General features: G+C 45.8%; 1 pseudogene; it reads right to left on the reverse strand.

Annotated features, from left to right (window-relative positions):
- Positions 1-665: 665 nt before the first annotated feature.
- LOC108635239 lies at positions 666-3163 on the reverse strand (annotated as a pseudogene).
- Between the last annotated feature and the right edge of the window lie 11345 nt (positions 3164-14508).

Below are 14508 nucleotides of genomic sequence, written 5' to 3' on the forward strand. Positions count from 1 at the left end.
AAAATACTATTTTTAAGACAAAAACCAAGCAGAACCAACAATGAATTATTGATACATGTGAAAACATGAGTAATCTCATACTAAGCGAGTTAAGTCAGAAAGTCTCCTTTCAGTGGTAGTGACTCTTCCTACTGTCTCGCAGTCATCTCTACAAATGAAGGCTCGTGGATGCAAACAACACAGGGTTGGAGGCGAGAGTTTCCAGGGAGAAGCTCGCAGTGATGTCCCCACATCTGTCCTCTGGGCTCTGCATCCTCAGGTGAATCTCCTCATGACAGAGAGCAGGCGTGGCCACACCCCTCAGTCCAGCTCCCTAGTGGCCACCACACCTGCAGAGCCAACACGGTCTCAGGTCAGAGAGGCAGACCCATTTCATTCATTCTGGGCTCTGCCTCAAGGCATGTGCAAACTTAGTTCCCCAACCCGGGATCGAACCCCTGCCCCTCGCAGTGGAAACTCGCAGGCTCAACCACTGGACTGACACGGAAGTCCCTGGAGAGTCACACAGTTTAGCTGCAGGCAGGACAGGACCGCCAAGCCCCACAGGCAACTCCAGAGCCATTCTCTGGACTTCCCCGCAGGGAGACAGCTGTGCTCACCTGGTGTAGTAGGTCCAGGTGAGGCCATAGGTGAGGAGGAAGCCAGCCCCCATGAGGGCCCCCTGATCAGGGTGAGGACCAGGGCCAGGAGCCCTGCTGCTCCTCAGTCTCAGAGCTGCAGGGAGGGGGGCCTTCTGGGGAAGGGAGAGGGGGTGAAGCTCAGTCCCCAGACCCTAGCCCTCCCAAAGGCACACACCTGCCCAGGCTGGCCACCCCCAGCACCTGTCCTGCAACTCACTCTGCACAGAGAGGCTGAAGAAAACTTGCTGGGAGCCCAGTGAGTGCTGAGCTTCGGCAGGTGACTTCTCCATCTCCAGCCGCGGCTTGTGGTATTTCCAAGACCCCGGTGCTGGAGATGGGGGTAGACTCCAGGGCTGGGGATCCCCAGAACCAGCTCAGCTGTGCAGGGGGGTTGCTGTCAGCAACACACAGCAGCTGCAGTGCCTGGCCCTCTGAGATGAGAACAGATGAGGCGTTCTGCAGAATCTTGAGGGCTTTGGGGAAAAGTGCAGCAGGAGAGCTGGGGGAGGCTGAGGTCTCCTCCTCCCTCCTTCCAGGATCTCCTGGCGTCACTCTCTCCTCCCCCAGCCAGCCAGGTGGGTTCCTTGTGGTCCCAGGGCTGGACCTTTCCACCCTAAGCAGGCTGAGCCAATGTGTCTGGGCCTCGTATCTTCAGGGGAGGCTTGGTGTCTCAACGGGACAGGCCTGGGCTGTTTGGTGGAAAGAAAACCCAGAGACTCAAGGCTTGAGAAGTTGATTCACTGAAGGAAGCAGGAGATGGGACTCAGGAGGCTTTTGTGGAAGAAAGCCACATAATAGACCCATGGTGAAGGAAATGGGCCTTGAACAGGGTGTGTGAGTGTGTAAATGTGTGGGGTGTATGTGTGTGTGCCTGTGTGTATGTGTGCATGAGTGCACGTGTGTATGTCCATGAGCGTATGTGTGCATGGTGGGTGCCTGTGCTGTGGGTATAACTGTGTATATGTGTACATGTGTGATGTGTGTGCACCTGTGTGTATGGGCGTTTCTATGCGTGTCTCAGTGCATGTTCATGTGTGTATTCTGTGTCTGTGCCTGTGTGTGTGAGTCTCTGGTGTATTGCATGTGTGTGTGGTCTAGTGCATGGGAGGTGGGGCGGGGTGGGGATTTTCTCCTTACTCTTCCCATATCTGATCACCCTCAAGCCCATCCCCCCACCCCTTGGAGGCGGTCCCAGGAGCAGGACCCAGCCCTGGAGAGGAGAGGTCCTGTCCTACCTGTGTTGTTTCTGAAGGAGAGGCTGATGCGGAGGTTCCTCGGGGCATCTGGGGCAGAAAGACATGGGGTTGCTGCATAGGGAGGAGTGGGATGGAAACTGACCAGCACCCCAGGAGAGAAACCAGGAAGGGGGGGGGCTGTCCTTCACGGCCACTCCCCACCTCAGCTCCCAGGGCGCAGACCCAAAGAAGTGTGGGCTGGCCTTCTCTCTACACACCGCAGACACCCACACACACGCCCCACCACCCTCAGGGACCCCGCCACCCGTCCACGCTCACAGGAGACGTTGAGCTGGACGGTTCTCTCCAGGGTCACCTGCGTTCCCTGGAGTGTCACCCGACAGGTGAGGTTGGTGCCGTGGTCCTGGGGCCTCGGGGTGAGGGTGAGCTTCGAGGAGTGGAGGGTGTCTGGGTTCATGGCATCAAGGGCATCTCCCGCCCAGGAGAACAGGAGAGGGTGTGGCTGATCACAGGCCTAGCGACAGGCTGCAGGTCAGAGGTGTGGGGCGGCCGGACTCCAGAGGCTCCAGGAACTGGATGTTGGGTTTCCCTGGAGAAAAGGAGATGAGGAGACAGAGGGAGATGCTTGGACGCAGGGGTGTGGGGACCCAGAGGGTGAGGGTCACAACTCATTCCCAGTTCTGGGTTTCTCCTGAACCCTCCAACCTCAAGACCTGGAGTGTGGAGGGCTCCTATACCCCATTCCTGTTCTAACAGAGGAGTCTCCATGGGCCAGGGTCCTCTCCTGGGCCCCCCGTCACACCTGTCACCTGCAAATTCAGCTGCTTCCCTCTGTAACTGTATCTCACAGATCCTCTCTCCACTCGCAAGTAGTAGACTCCTGGAGTCGCTCAGCCTGGCCTCTTTGGATGCTCAGGGAGCAGTCGTTGTCCCTGGGGTCCCCCAGGAGGCGGAATCGGCCCTGGGTCTCTGACTTCACTCGTTTCTTTCGGTCGTTTGTGGCCACAGCATCACTGTAATGGCGGTCTCCTTCCCGGAACCAGTAGATGAAGGGTTCGTCAGAGGAATACCAGGAATTTCCCGAACTCCAGGGATAGGAGAAGGAGCAGGGCACGTGGACGTCCATGCACGCCTGCACCGCCACTGATTCCTGCACTCGGAGCTCGTACCCTGGAAGCTCCTGCAGGGACCCTGGGGGACACAGAGGCTCAGCGGCAGCTCCAGCCCCTCCCCACGTGTGCCCCCCTCCCCCAGCAGTAAGCCCCGTCCCCCTCCCCTCCCCCACTCACCCCCCGACAGCAGGGGCAGCAGCGGCAGCAGGGGGAGCAGCCGCAGCAGGGGCACCATGTCGGCATCCGCCAGCACAGAGCCGGTTCAGGTCCCTCTGCAGGGGAGGGAAGCGCGCCGAATGTGGGAGGTGAACGAGGAAGCCCCAACAGGAAGTCAGAGGGTGAGGGAGACAGAGCCTTGGCCAAGCGCAGAAGGGGAACTTGGATGCCCCAGGCCATGGAGGAGGGGCGGCCCTGAGGAGGCAGAAGGTCCCACCCCTCCACCCCACACCCCACGCCTCAGCGGGAGATCCTGAGGCCCCCAGAGGCCGAGAGGCTTCACAGCACGTGGCTCTAACATGACCACCCGTCCAGTGATGCTCAGGTCCACGGTGAGAGCGCCCAGCGGCCGGCACAACCAGAAAAGAGAAACGGGCTCCAGCCCTGGTCATCGGGTGGGACCAACCCTGCAACAGAGAAACACTGGACTTTCCGGAAAAGAACACTGAAAGATTTCTCAAAACCATTCAGACTTGGGCAGGAAAGATTCACACACTGTGGAGGGTGGAACCCAGGAAGAAAAGCTGAGCGTGAAAAGCTCTTTTGCCCCGAAGGGTTTCCAGAACAGGGCACACGGGCTGTGCGTCTTCATGGATCTGAGGGTCTGTGGGAACTGCTGATGGGGACACAGGCCCATGCAAAGTGGGGTGATAATGGCAGAACTTTGCCCCATTCAGCTGAGACCCCAAAGTCCAGACCTCACACAGAAACAGTTCACGACCCCTCACTCTGGATGGCCTTCTTTTCAAAGCCACAGGAAAGCTTAAGTCATGTGTGGAAAAAACCTGTGAACTTGCTGCCATTTCAGGAAAAAATTCTTTAAGTTTCACAAGTTTGACTACGATCATAAACGTTTTAGACACTTTCAGGAAGAAGCCATGGGACTGATGGAAAGTTTCTTTTATAGTTAGATAGAAATATTAATATATTTTTTACTTTTTTAAACTACAGAAACGAAAAGAAATGTCCGTCAATCAATCGTGCCAGTGGAAATACTGCATCTTCTTTCTACTCTATTTTCGACATAATAGAATTAATCTCACTTCCTCGTACAATGGGCTTCCCTGCTAGCTCAGATGGTAAAGTAATCTACCCTCAGTGTGAAGACCAGGGTTCGATCCCTGCATCAGGAAGATCCCAGTGGAGAAGGGAATGCAACCCACTCCAGTATCCTTGCTTGGAGAATTACATGGACAGAGGGCTCTTACAGGCTACAGCCCATGGGATCGCAAAGAATCAGACACGGCTAACACCTTATTAGTAGAATATTCATATTAATTAATATACATGATTATTCTCCCAAAAAGAGGCAATCAAAGAGGTTCAGGCCAAAAGTATGGGGAACAGGTGTTATGCAGGTGTGATAGGTGTTTCTGACTTCTGAGAAAAGTGGTATGGTGGCCCAGTGCTTAGCACTCTGCACTCTCACTGCCTCTGGCCCAGCTTCAATCCCTGGTCTGGGAACTAAGACCCTACAAGCCCTAGGTCATGGTTGTAAAAGAAAAGGACGAAAGAAAAATAGTCTGCAATATATGTCTTATCTTTTGGTTTTCAGCATTTTATGTTTTGTGATTGATTACATAGATTTCTCATTCAAAAGAAACTCAGATGTGATGTGCCTGTGATATTGAGACTTTTAGGAAATATGTATTTGGCCTCCATCCACCGTTCCTGGCTCACAGATTCATGAGTGCTTGGAATTTACTGACTGATAAGAGATATGGCAACTTCTTTGTTTATTTGTTCTTTGTTCTCAGTCGCTGAAAACACTTCAGGGCCGCAGCAGAGACCTGGGGGTCACATTTTGTATTTGGGAGCCATGTCTGTATTGTATTCGGTGACACTGCTTTTTGTTTTTTGTTTTTTCCTAAGGAGGGATCCGAACCCTTGAGTCAATGTCAGGCTCCATAGAACCCTGGACTGGCCCTGCCCAGGGTCCAGGTGAACAAGAGGAGACGAGCTCTCGCCTTCATTCCTCACCTGTTGCGGAAACATTGCTGGACAAGCAGACACTGGAGAAGGCCAGGAGCCACAGGGCTGTGCAGCACACCTTCACAGCAGCTGGTGTCCAGCAAATGTCAAGTTGCGAAGGTCAAAGGGCAAGAAACAAGCAGTGTCGGTGAGGACGTGGGGTAAAGGGAACCCCTGGGCACTGCTGGCGGGAATGTGAATTGGTGCGGCCACTATCGGGAACACTCTGCAGGTTCCTCTAAACTAAAAATAGAACCTCAAGCACTTTCACTTTGGGGCCTTTCAAGAAAATGAAAATGGCAATTTGAAAAGATACATGCACCCCATGTTCATGGAAGCACTATGTACATTATTGTAGACATGGAAACAACTTCCATACCCAATGATGAGAGAATGAATAAAGAGACTGTGGTGTGTGCATACTCGTGATCATTCTTCAGCTATAAAAGAGAAGGAAATCCTGCCTTTACGATACATGGATGGTACGTGAGGGCATTAGGGTAATGAAATACATTAGACAGAGGAAGAAGAATACTGTATGATCTCACAAGTAGGTGAAAATGAAAAATAAACAACAACATAAAGTCACAGATAAAGAGAAATAACTGGTGGTCCTCAGAGGTAGAGAGTGGAGTCTATGGCAAAATTGGCAAAAGTCGTCAGAAGGTACTTATTTTCAGGAATAAAATAAAATGTCATGGACATGTAATGTACACCATGGTGATTATATTTAAAATGTTTAGGGACACTAATACAGTTAACACTACTGTACTGTATATTTGAAAGTTGCTAAAAGAATAGATCTTAAAATTTCTCATCACACAAAAAAATTTTAGCCTTATCGATATAAATGTTAATTAAGCATATTTGGTGATCATTTTGCAATATGTACGTAATATAAAATCATTATATTATACACCTGAAACTAATACAATGTTATACCTGTATCTCAAAGAGAATATGTATCTATATATGTAAAAGATTTGAAAAATGTCAAGCTGGGAGCTTAGATTAGAGTGGTCCAAAGCTAAGAGAGTGTTCCCTGGTTGACAGGCTCCACTGGCCTTTCAAAACCTGCATAATCAATTACTTATGTTACATTTCCTCTGTGGCAATATACGCTATGTAGTGTGGCTTCTAGTGTGGCTACTGTCCCCAGTTTCCTGATTAAATCTCCAGAGATGAAAAAAACGAGCACTGGATGATTGCAAATGCCTTTGTGATAAAATTCACAGTGCATTGGAAATAAAAGAGAAATTCCCTAAAAAGATGAAGGGTGTCTTTAGAAAACATCACACTTAATAAAGTAGTATAGGTTCCACCCTAGCAAGTCAATAAATATTGGTAAAAGGTGTAACAATTGAAAGGAAAAAGAAAGAGATTTCTCTTCATATAAGTTTGTGTTTCTAGAAAAATCCAAAAGTTTACACAGATCCATTTAGAGGTTTAACAAGAGAGCATGATGACTTGAGACAAATTCCAGTTTTAAAAATCATTGCAGACTTCCTGTGGTCCAGTGATCAAGCACCCACCTTCCAAAGCAGGAGATGGGGATTTGACCCCTCGCAGGGAACTAAGATTCCCACATGCCTTGCAACTCAGTCAAAACAGATCAATCACATTCCCATAGCACAGTAATATAAAACTGTATGAGAACCATTGACAAATGCATCAAAAATTAGGATATACCTGGAATCTATCTAACATTTAGAAAGGTATACAACAAAAGGATATACAAAATCTTAATGGAGAAAATTATAAATCTGTCTTGAAGGATATTAAAGACATATACAAACGGAAAAATACACCACACTAAGGGTTTGAAAAAACAGAGTATAAATGTCCATTCTACTCAAAATAATGTGCAGAATCCAAACGTATGTCACCACATCTCAAGTGGACATCTGTGGAACTCAGTAACTCCACTGTAAAATTTATAAGGAAGCAGACATTTCAAGGATGGCAAGGGTACCTTGCAAAGAACAATGTGTGAGGCCTGGCTCTGCAAGTTGTGAAGATACATTACAGCCTGCCTGCTTGCTTAGTCGCTCAGTCGTGTCTGCCTCTTTGCCACCCCATGGACTGCAGCCCACAAGACTCCTCAGTCCATGGGATTGTCCAGGCAAGAATACTGGGTTGGGTTGCCATTCTCTTCTCCAGGGTATATTACAACATAGTACAACAAAACTTTTGGACTGAAAGAGGGATAGTCCAGTAGACTAGTGGAACAGAATAGGGAACCTAGAAATAAACCCCAACCACGGGAAGTATCATGTGTAATAGCAAAGGTGACAGAAAGAAATGACAAAGAGATAAATGTTTCAATCACTCTGTGGGCGACAGGGGATCTGAAGCCAGTCAAGTGAAGCTGCACCCCTAGCTCATATGGGAACCAAAGTCAAGTGCAGCTGGGCTGAGACCTATTTAGAGAGACAAACAGCAGAGCTGCTGCAAGATACTGCGGCAGGTATCCCCATGAGCTGTGGTGGGGCAGGATTACCTGAACAGACACAGGAAGAACACCATCTCTAAGACAGACGCTGAAATCCCGAGCTGGATTAAAATGAAGAACTCTTCATAACAGACACCCCTGGGAGTGCCGAATTGAAAGCCATCAGGTGGGAGAAGATACAGATGACACAGATAACCATCAAAGTAACAGTAGCCAAAATACGAGTTTCTAAAATGCCTAAGGTCAAAGAAATATACAGAAATGGCCCCAAATGAGCAAGAATTTCATCGAGGACAATGTATAAGGGGACCGTCAAGGACTGGAAAGCTGCCCCACATCACTGCAGCCAGGAACCTGCACGTTAAGACACTAATAGGGTATGACTACACGTGCTCCAAGTAGCCAGCTATTAAAGTCTCTCAAAACCCCAACTGCTGGGAAAGTGTGGAGCAGTGGTTGTTGAAATGTAAGTTGGCCCACACATTGGAGAGGAAAACAGCTTCATACAGCAAGCTGAGCAGGTTCTTACATGAGGACCAAACATTTCCACTGCTTGGATGCATGTTCTAGAGCAGCCATGAAGAATGGTGGCCAGTCCCCACATGTGGCAATTAAAGGGTTTAAAGACAGTTGTAAGGCTGGGTGTTGGGAGGGGACACACGAAAGTGCTGCAAGGTTCAATGACACTGGGTTTCCAGATTTAGTATAAGAAAATGAATGTAGATGATTCTGGGCCCAATTCCAATGCGTCTGTCAGTTTGACCACACACCCACAAGCAATTCTGAGGCACCAGCAGTGCATCTCAGAATTCAACTCAGCTCAATCCAACTCACTGTTGACACTGTCCGCCTGTAAATAGCATCACATCCCACGAGACTTCAGCCCTTCCAGACTGCCCCTCCAGTTTCAGACGCCTGTTTCACATCCAGGTTGTCACATGTACACCTGATCTGCTGGTTACACATGATTCAGTTCAGTTCAGTCACTCTGTCATGTCCAATTCTTTAGGATCCCATGGACTGCAGCACGCCCAGTCCTCCCTGTCCATCACCAACTCCCGGAGTTTACTCAGACTCATGTCCATTGAGTTGGTGATGCCATCCTACCATTTCATCCTCTGTCGTCCCCTTTTCCTCCCACCTTCAATCTTTCCCAGCATCAGCGGCTTTCTCAATGAGTCAGTTCCTTGCATCAGATGGTTAAAGTATTGGGGTTTCAGCTTCGGCATCCGTGCTTTTAGGATGGACTGGCTGGATCTCCTTGCAGTCCAAGGACTCTCAAGAGTCTTCTCCAACACCACAATACAAAAGCATCAATTCTTCAGCAGTCAGCTTTCTTTATGGTCCAACTCTCACATCCATACATGACTACTGGAAAAAACATGGCTTTGACTAGACAGACCTTTATTGGCAAAGGAATGTCTCTGCTATTAAATATGCTGTCTAGGCTGGTCATAACTTTCCTGCCAAGGAGTAAGCGTCTTTTAATTTCATGGCTGCAATCTCCATATCCAGTGAATTTGGAGCCCCCCAAAATAAAGTCTGCCACTGTTTCTACTGTTTCCCCATCTGTTTGCCATGATGGGACCGGATGCCATGATCTTAGTTTTCTGAATGTTCAGTTTTAAGCCAACTTTTTCACTCTCCTACTTCACTTTCATCAAGAGGCTCTTTAGTTCTTCACTTTCTGCCACAAGGGTGGTGTCATCTGCATATCTCAGGTTATTGACATTTGTCCCTACAATCTTGATTCCAGCTTGTGCTTCATCCAGTCCAGCATTTCTCATGATATACTTGGCATATAAGCTAAATAAGCAGGGTGACAATATACAGACTCGATGTACTCCTTTCCCGATTTGGAACCAGTCTACTGTTCCGTGTCCAGTTCTAACTGTTGCTTGCTGATCTGCAGACAGATTTCTCAAGAGGAAGGTCAGGTGGTCTGGTATTCCCATCTCTTTCAGAATTTTCCACAGTTTCTTGTGATCCACACAGTCAAAGGCTTTGGCATAGTCAATAAAGCAGAAGCAGATGTTTTTCCTGGAACTCTCTTGCTTTTTCAATGATCCAACAGATGTTGGCAATTTGATCTCTGGTTCCTCTGCCTTTTCTAAATCCAGCTTGAACATCTGGAAGTTCACAGTTCACGTACTGCTGAAACCTGGCTTGGAGAATTTTAAGCATTACTTTACTAGCATGCGAGATGAGTGCAATTGTGCGGTAGTTTGAGCATTCTTTGGCAATGCCTTTCTTTGGGATTGGAATGAAAGCTGATCTTTTCCAGTCCTGTGGCCACTGCCGAGTTTTCCAGATTTGCTGGCATATTGAGTGCAGCACTTCCACAGCATCGTTGTTTAGGACTTGAAATTGCTCAACTGAAATTCCATCACTTCCACTAGCTTTGTTCATAGTGATGTTTCCTAAGGCCCACTTGACTTCGCATTCCAGGATGACTGGCTCTAGGTGAGTGATCACACCATCGTAATTATCTGGGTCATGAAGATCTTTTTTGTACAGTTCTTCTATGTATCCTTGCCACCTCTTTAATATCTTCTGTTTCTATTAGGTCCATACCATTTCTGTCTTTATTGTGCCCATCTTTGCATGAAAAGTTCCCTTGGTGCCTCCAATTTTCTTGAAGAGATCTCTAGTCTTCCTCATTCTATTGTTTTTCCTCTGTTTCTTTTGCATTGATCACTGAGGAAGGCTTTCATTTTTTCTCCTTGCTGTTCTTTGAGACTGCATTCAGATGGGTATATCCTTCCTTTTCTCCTTTGCTTTTCACTTCTTCTTCTTTCCTCAGCTATTTTTACGGCCTCCTCATATAACCATTTTGGCATTTTTGCATTTCTTTTTCTTGAGGATTGTCTTGATCACTGCCTCCTGTACAATGTCACGAACCTCCATTGTCCATAGTTCGTCAGGCACTCTTGTCTATCAGATTTAATTCCTTAAATCTATTTGTCACTTCCACTGTATAATCGTGAGGGATCTGAGTTAGGTCAAACCCGAATGGTCTAGCGGTTTTCCCCACTTTCTTCAATTTCAATCTGAATTTGGCAATAAGGAATTCATGATCTGAGCCACAGACAGCTCCTGGTCTTGTTTTTTTCTGACTGTGTAGAGTTTCTCCACCTTTGGGTTGCAAAGAATATAATCAATCTGATTTTGGTGTTGACCGTCATGGTGATGTCCACGTGTAGTGTTCTCTTCTATTGTTGGAAGAGTGTGTTGCTCTGACCAGTGCGTTCTCTTGGCAAAACTCTATGAGCCTTTGCCCTGCTTCATTCTGTACTCCAATGACTAATTTGCCTGTTACTCTAGTATTTCTTTACTTCCTACTTTTGCATTTCAGTCCCCTATAATGAAAAGGACATCTTTCTTTGGTGTTAATTTTAGAAGGTCTTGTAGGTCTTCATAGAACCATTCAGCTTCAGCTTCTTCAGCATTACTGGTTGGAGCACAGACTTGGCTTAATGTGATATTGAATGGTTTGCCTTGGAAATGAACAGAGATCATTCCATCATTTTTGAGATTGCATCCAAGTATTGTATTTCAGACAGTTTTGTTGACTATGATGGCTACTCCCATTTCTTCTAAGAGATTCTTGCCTACAAGAGTAGATATAATGGTCATCTGAGTTAAATTCACCCATTCCAGTCCATTTTAGTTCACTGATTCCTAAAATGTCAATGTGCAGTCTTGCCATCTCCTGTTGACAACTTCCAATTTACCCTGATTCACGGACCTAACATCCAGGTTCCTATGCAATATCATTCTTTATAGCACTGGGACTGTACTTCCATCACCAGTCACATCTACAACTGGGTGTTGTTTTTGCTTTGGCTCCAGCTCTTCATTCTTTCTGGAATTATTTCTCCACTGATCTCCAGTAACATATTGGCCACCTACTGACCTGGAGAGTTCATGTTTCAGTGTCCTATCTTTTTGCCTTTTCATATCTGTTCGTGGGGTTTTCAAGGCATACAGAAGTAGTTTGCCATTCCCTTCTCCAGTGGACCACGTTTTTGTCAGAACTCTCCACCATGAGCCGTCTGTCTTGGGTGGCCTTACGTGGCATGGCTCATAGTTTCATTGAGTTAGACAAGCATATGTGATCGGATTGGTTAGTTATCTCCCACTGAAACGTGAAACTGTGTTCTGATCCTGGAGCCAAAGAATGAATTCTGCAAACTCAAAAACACTCACACAGGCAGAGTTTATTTTTAAAAGATAGAGATACAAAGTTCTCAGCATAGACAATGAGAGGGTGTGACATAACCACAAAGATGGGAATAACAGCAGATTTGCATCTTTATTAGGATTGATCTGTTCTTATTTGGTTGGCTTGGGGCCAGAGGGTGTGTGATTTCTGACCAATCAGTTTAAATGTCCCAATGTCCAGTGTGTCATTTGTATGCCTTTCTTGGATCCCCCAGTTTCTCAGAATCTCCAGACCTTGCGCTGCCATCTGTCGACCCTTTCAAAGACCCCACATCATTATTTAGGGACCAAATGCATCTTTAAGTGCTAATGACTATTCTAATAGAAGATAAAATAACCCAAACAATTGAACTGGGGACCCGAAGCAAGCATTTTTACATTCCAAAAGAGTTACAACTTCCTATCACTGAAAAGTGTATATATTATACTTTTAAAAAGGTTTATTCATTTATTTACTTATTTTTGGCTGTGCTGAGTCATAGTTTCGGGGAGCAGGGTCTACACTCCAGTTGTGGGGCTCAGGGCTTCCCGTTGGGGTGGCTTCTCTTGTTGTGGAGAACAGACTCTGGACCCACAGGCTTCAGTATTTGCCACTGTGGGCTCGGTGGCTCAGTTGTGGTTCTTGGACTTAGTTGCTCAAGGACATGTGGAATCTTCCCAGACCAGGGATCAAACGGGCGTCCCCTGCATTGGCAGGTGCGTTCTTAACCGCTGGACCACCAGGGAAGTTCCATGCATAGATTTTTTAAAAGCAAATCAATAGTAACATTTTTATGAGGTGGTATTCACATGACACGGAAGTACTAATGGTAGTTTTTGGAGGTGTGAACTTTAAAAAGATGAGACGAAGAGGAAACTAAATGATGCTGGATGATAAAGTAATGTGGCCCTGGAGCCTCCTTCTTGTGCTGGAGAGAGGAAGTGCTGTTGACCGTCCTAGACCCCGGACAGTGGGAGGAGGGCTGGGGAGATGACTCCTGGCCCCACCAGCATGGGCACCAGACAGATACCCAGGAAAAGGCCTTCTCTGGTGAGAATGAAGGGTGAGTTTTTGCAACATGATACCTAATATCTGAGTGAAGCTATTTCCTGTCCTCAAGGACCATTTTTTCCTGCTGTCCCCAATATATACACAGAAATATGATTGTATGTAGTACTGGGAAATGCAGGAAGATATCTACCAGAAAGAAAGCATTTTAAAACTTTCCCGTGGACAACTGCATCAAAGAGAATAAAATACCCAGGAATAAATTTCATCAAGGAGAAAAGACATAAGCCATTGATGAAAGAAACTGAAGAAGACACAAAGAAATTGAAAGCTATACCATGCTAACAGAAGAATGAAAATTGTGAAAATGTCCATTGTAGCCTTGCAATACATATTCAATTCAATCCTTATCTAAAATACCCATGGCATTTTGAAAAGGGCTAGAACAAATAATTCCAAATTTTATTGAAGCCATCAAAGACATCAAGTAGTCAAAACAATCTTGAGAAAGAAGAACAAAGCTGGAGGTATGATACCTCTCTGATATCAACTCTACTACAAAGCTATAGCAATTGACTACAGTCATGGCAGCTGGCAACTAGGTCCTGTCATGGTGATCATTTTGGAATATATTTTGTGGAGGGGCATTCTGTTGTACACCTGAAACTAACATAAATTTACATATCATCTATACTTTAATTTTAAAAAGATATTGAGATATGCAAAGATTTCATAAGTGGACAGACAGCACACTGCATACAAATGAAGACACTGATGAGACGATTTCATAAAAATAATTTTAGACTCCTGCACAGCAAAGAAGAGAGAGAGAAGAGGGGGAGAGAAAGTCACAAGTCAAAAGACTCACTTTGTACAGGGTAAAGTAGAAGTTTGGAATTACCATGTACCCACTACTATATATAAAGTAGATAACCAACAAGTACCAAATATATCACACGGGGAACATTACTCAGCATCTTGTAGTAAGCTATGATAGAAAGCAACCTGAACAGAATATATATGTTATATATATTATATATGGAAAACAACCTGAACAGAATATATATATATATGTATATGTATATGTGTGTGTGTATGTATATATATACAGAATCAACTTGCTGCACTGTGAAACTAACACAACATTATAAAAACCATTAACTACAATTTTTAAAAATACACATAAAAAATAAAGAACTCAAACCTTTTTTATTTTTTCAAAACAGACTGCCCAATTTTTATTATTAAATAAGTGAGAAACCAAACAGGGATTTCACAAAAGCAAAGTCAAATGGTTCAACATCTTTGTCAATGGTTGTTGCTGAGCCGTGTAAGATGCCTGGATTCTTGGCCTCCAGAAGAGAGGAATTCAGTCTGGGGCAAGGCTTGATCCCACAGAGCTCTTGTGTAATAAAGTTGTATTAAAGTATAAAAGAGATAGAGAAAGCTTATGACATAGACATCAGAAGGGGGCAGAAAGAGTGCCCCCCGCTAGTCTTTAGGTGGATGTTATATAGCTACTAGCAGGCTGCTAATTGGAGAAAAGAAATGTCTCAAAACTCAGAGACTGGCATCAGGCCCCTCACTCAGAACACGCATTCTGAGATAACATTGGCACAAGGTGAGTTATCCCGGGCCATAAAATGATTGACATGAATCTTGAAGAAATGCAGGTTTCCAAGCAATACAGTCTCATTAAAGTAGCTTAGAGAACATTTGCATGAGTAAA

This window comes from Capra hircus, unplaced genomic scaffold (assembly GCF_001704415.2).
Source record: "Capra hircus breed San Clemente unplaced genomic scaffold, ASM170441v1, whole genome shotgun sequence".
Classification (NCBI taxonomy): Eukaryota; Metazoa; Chordata; class Mammalia; order Artiodactyla; family Bovidae; genus Capra; species Capra hircus.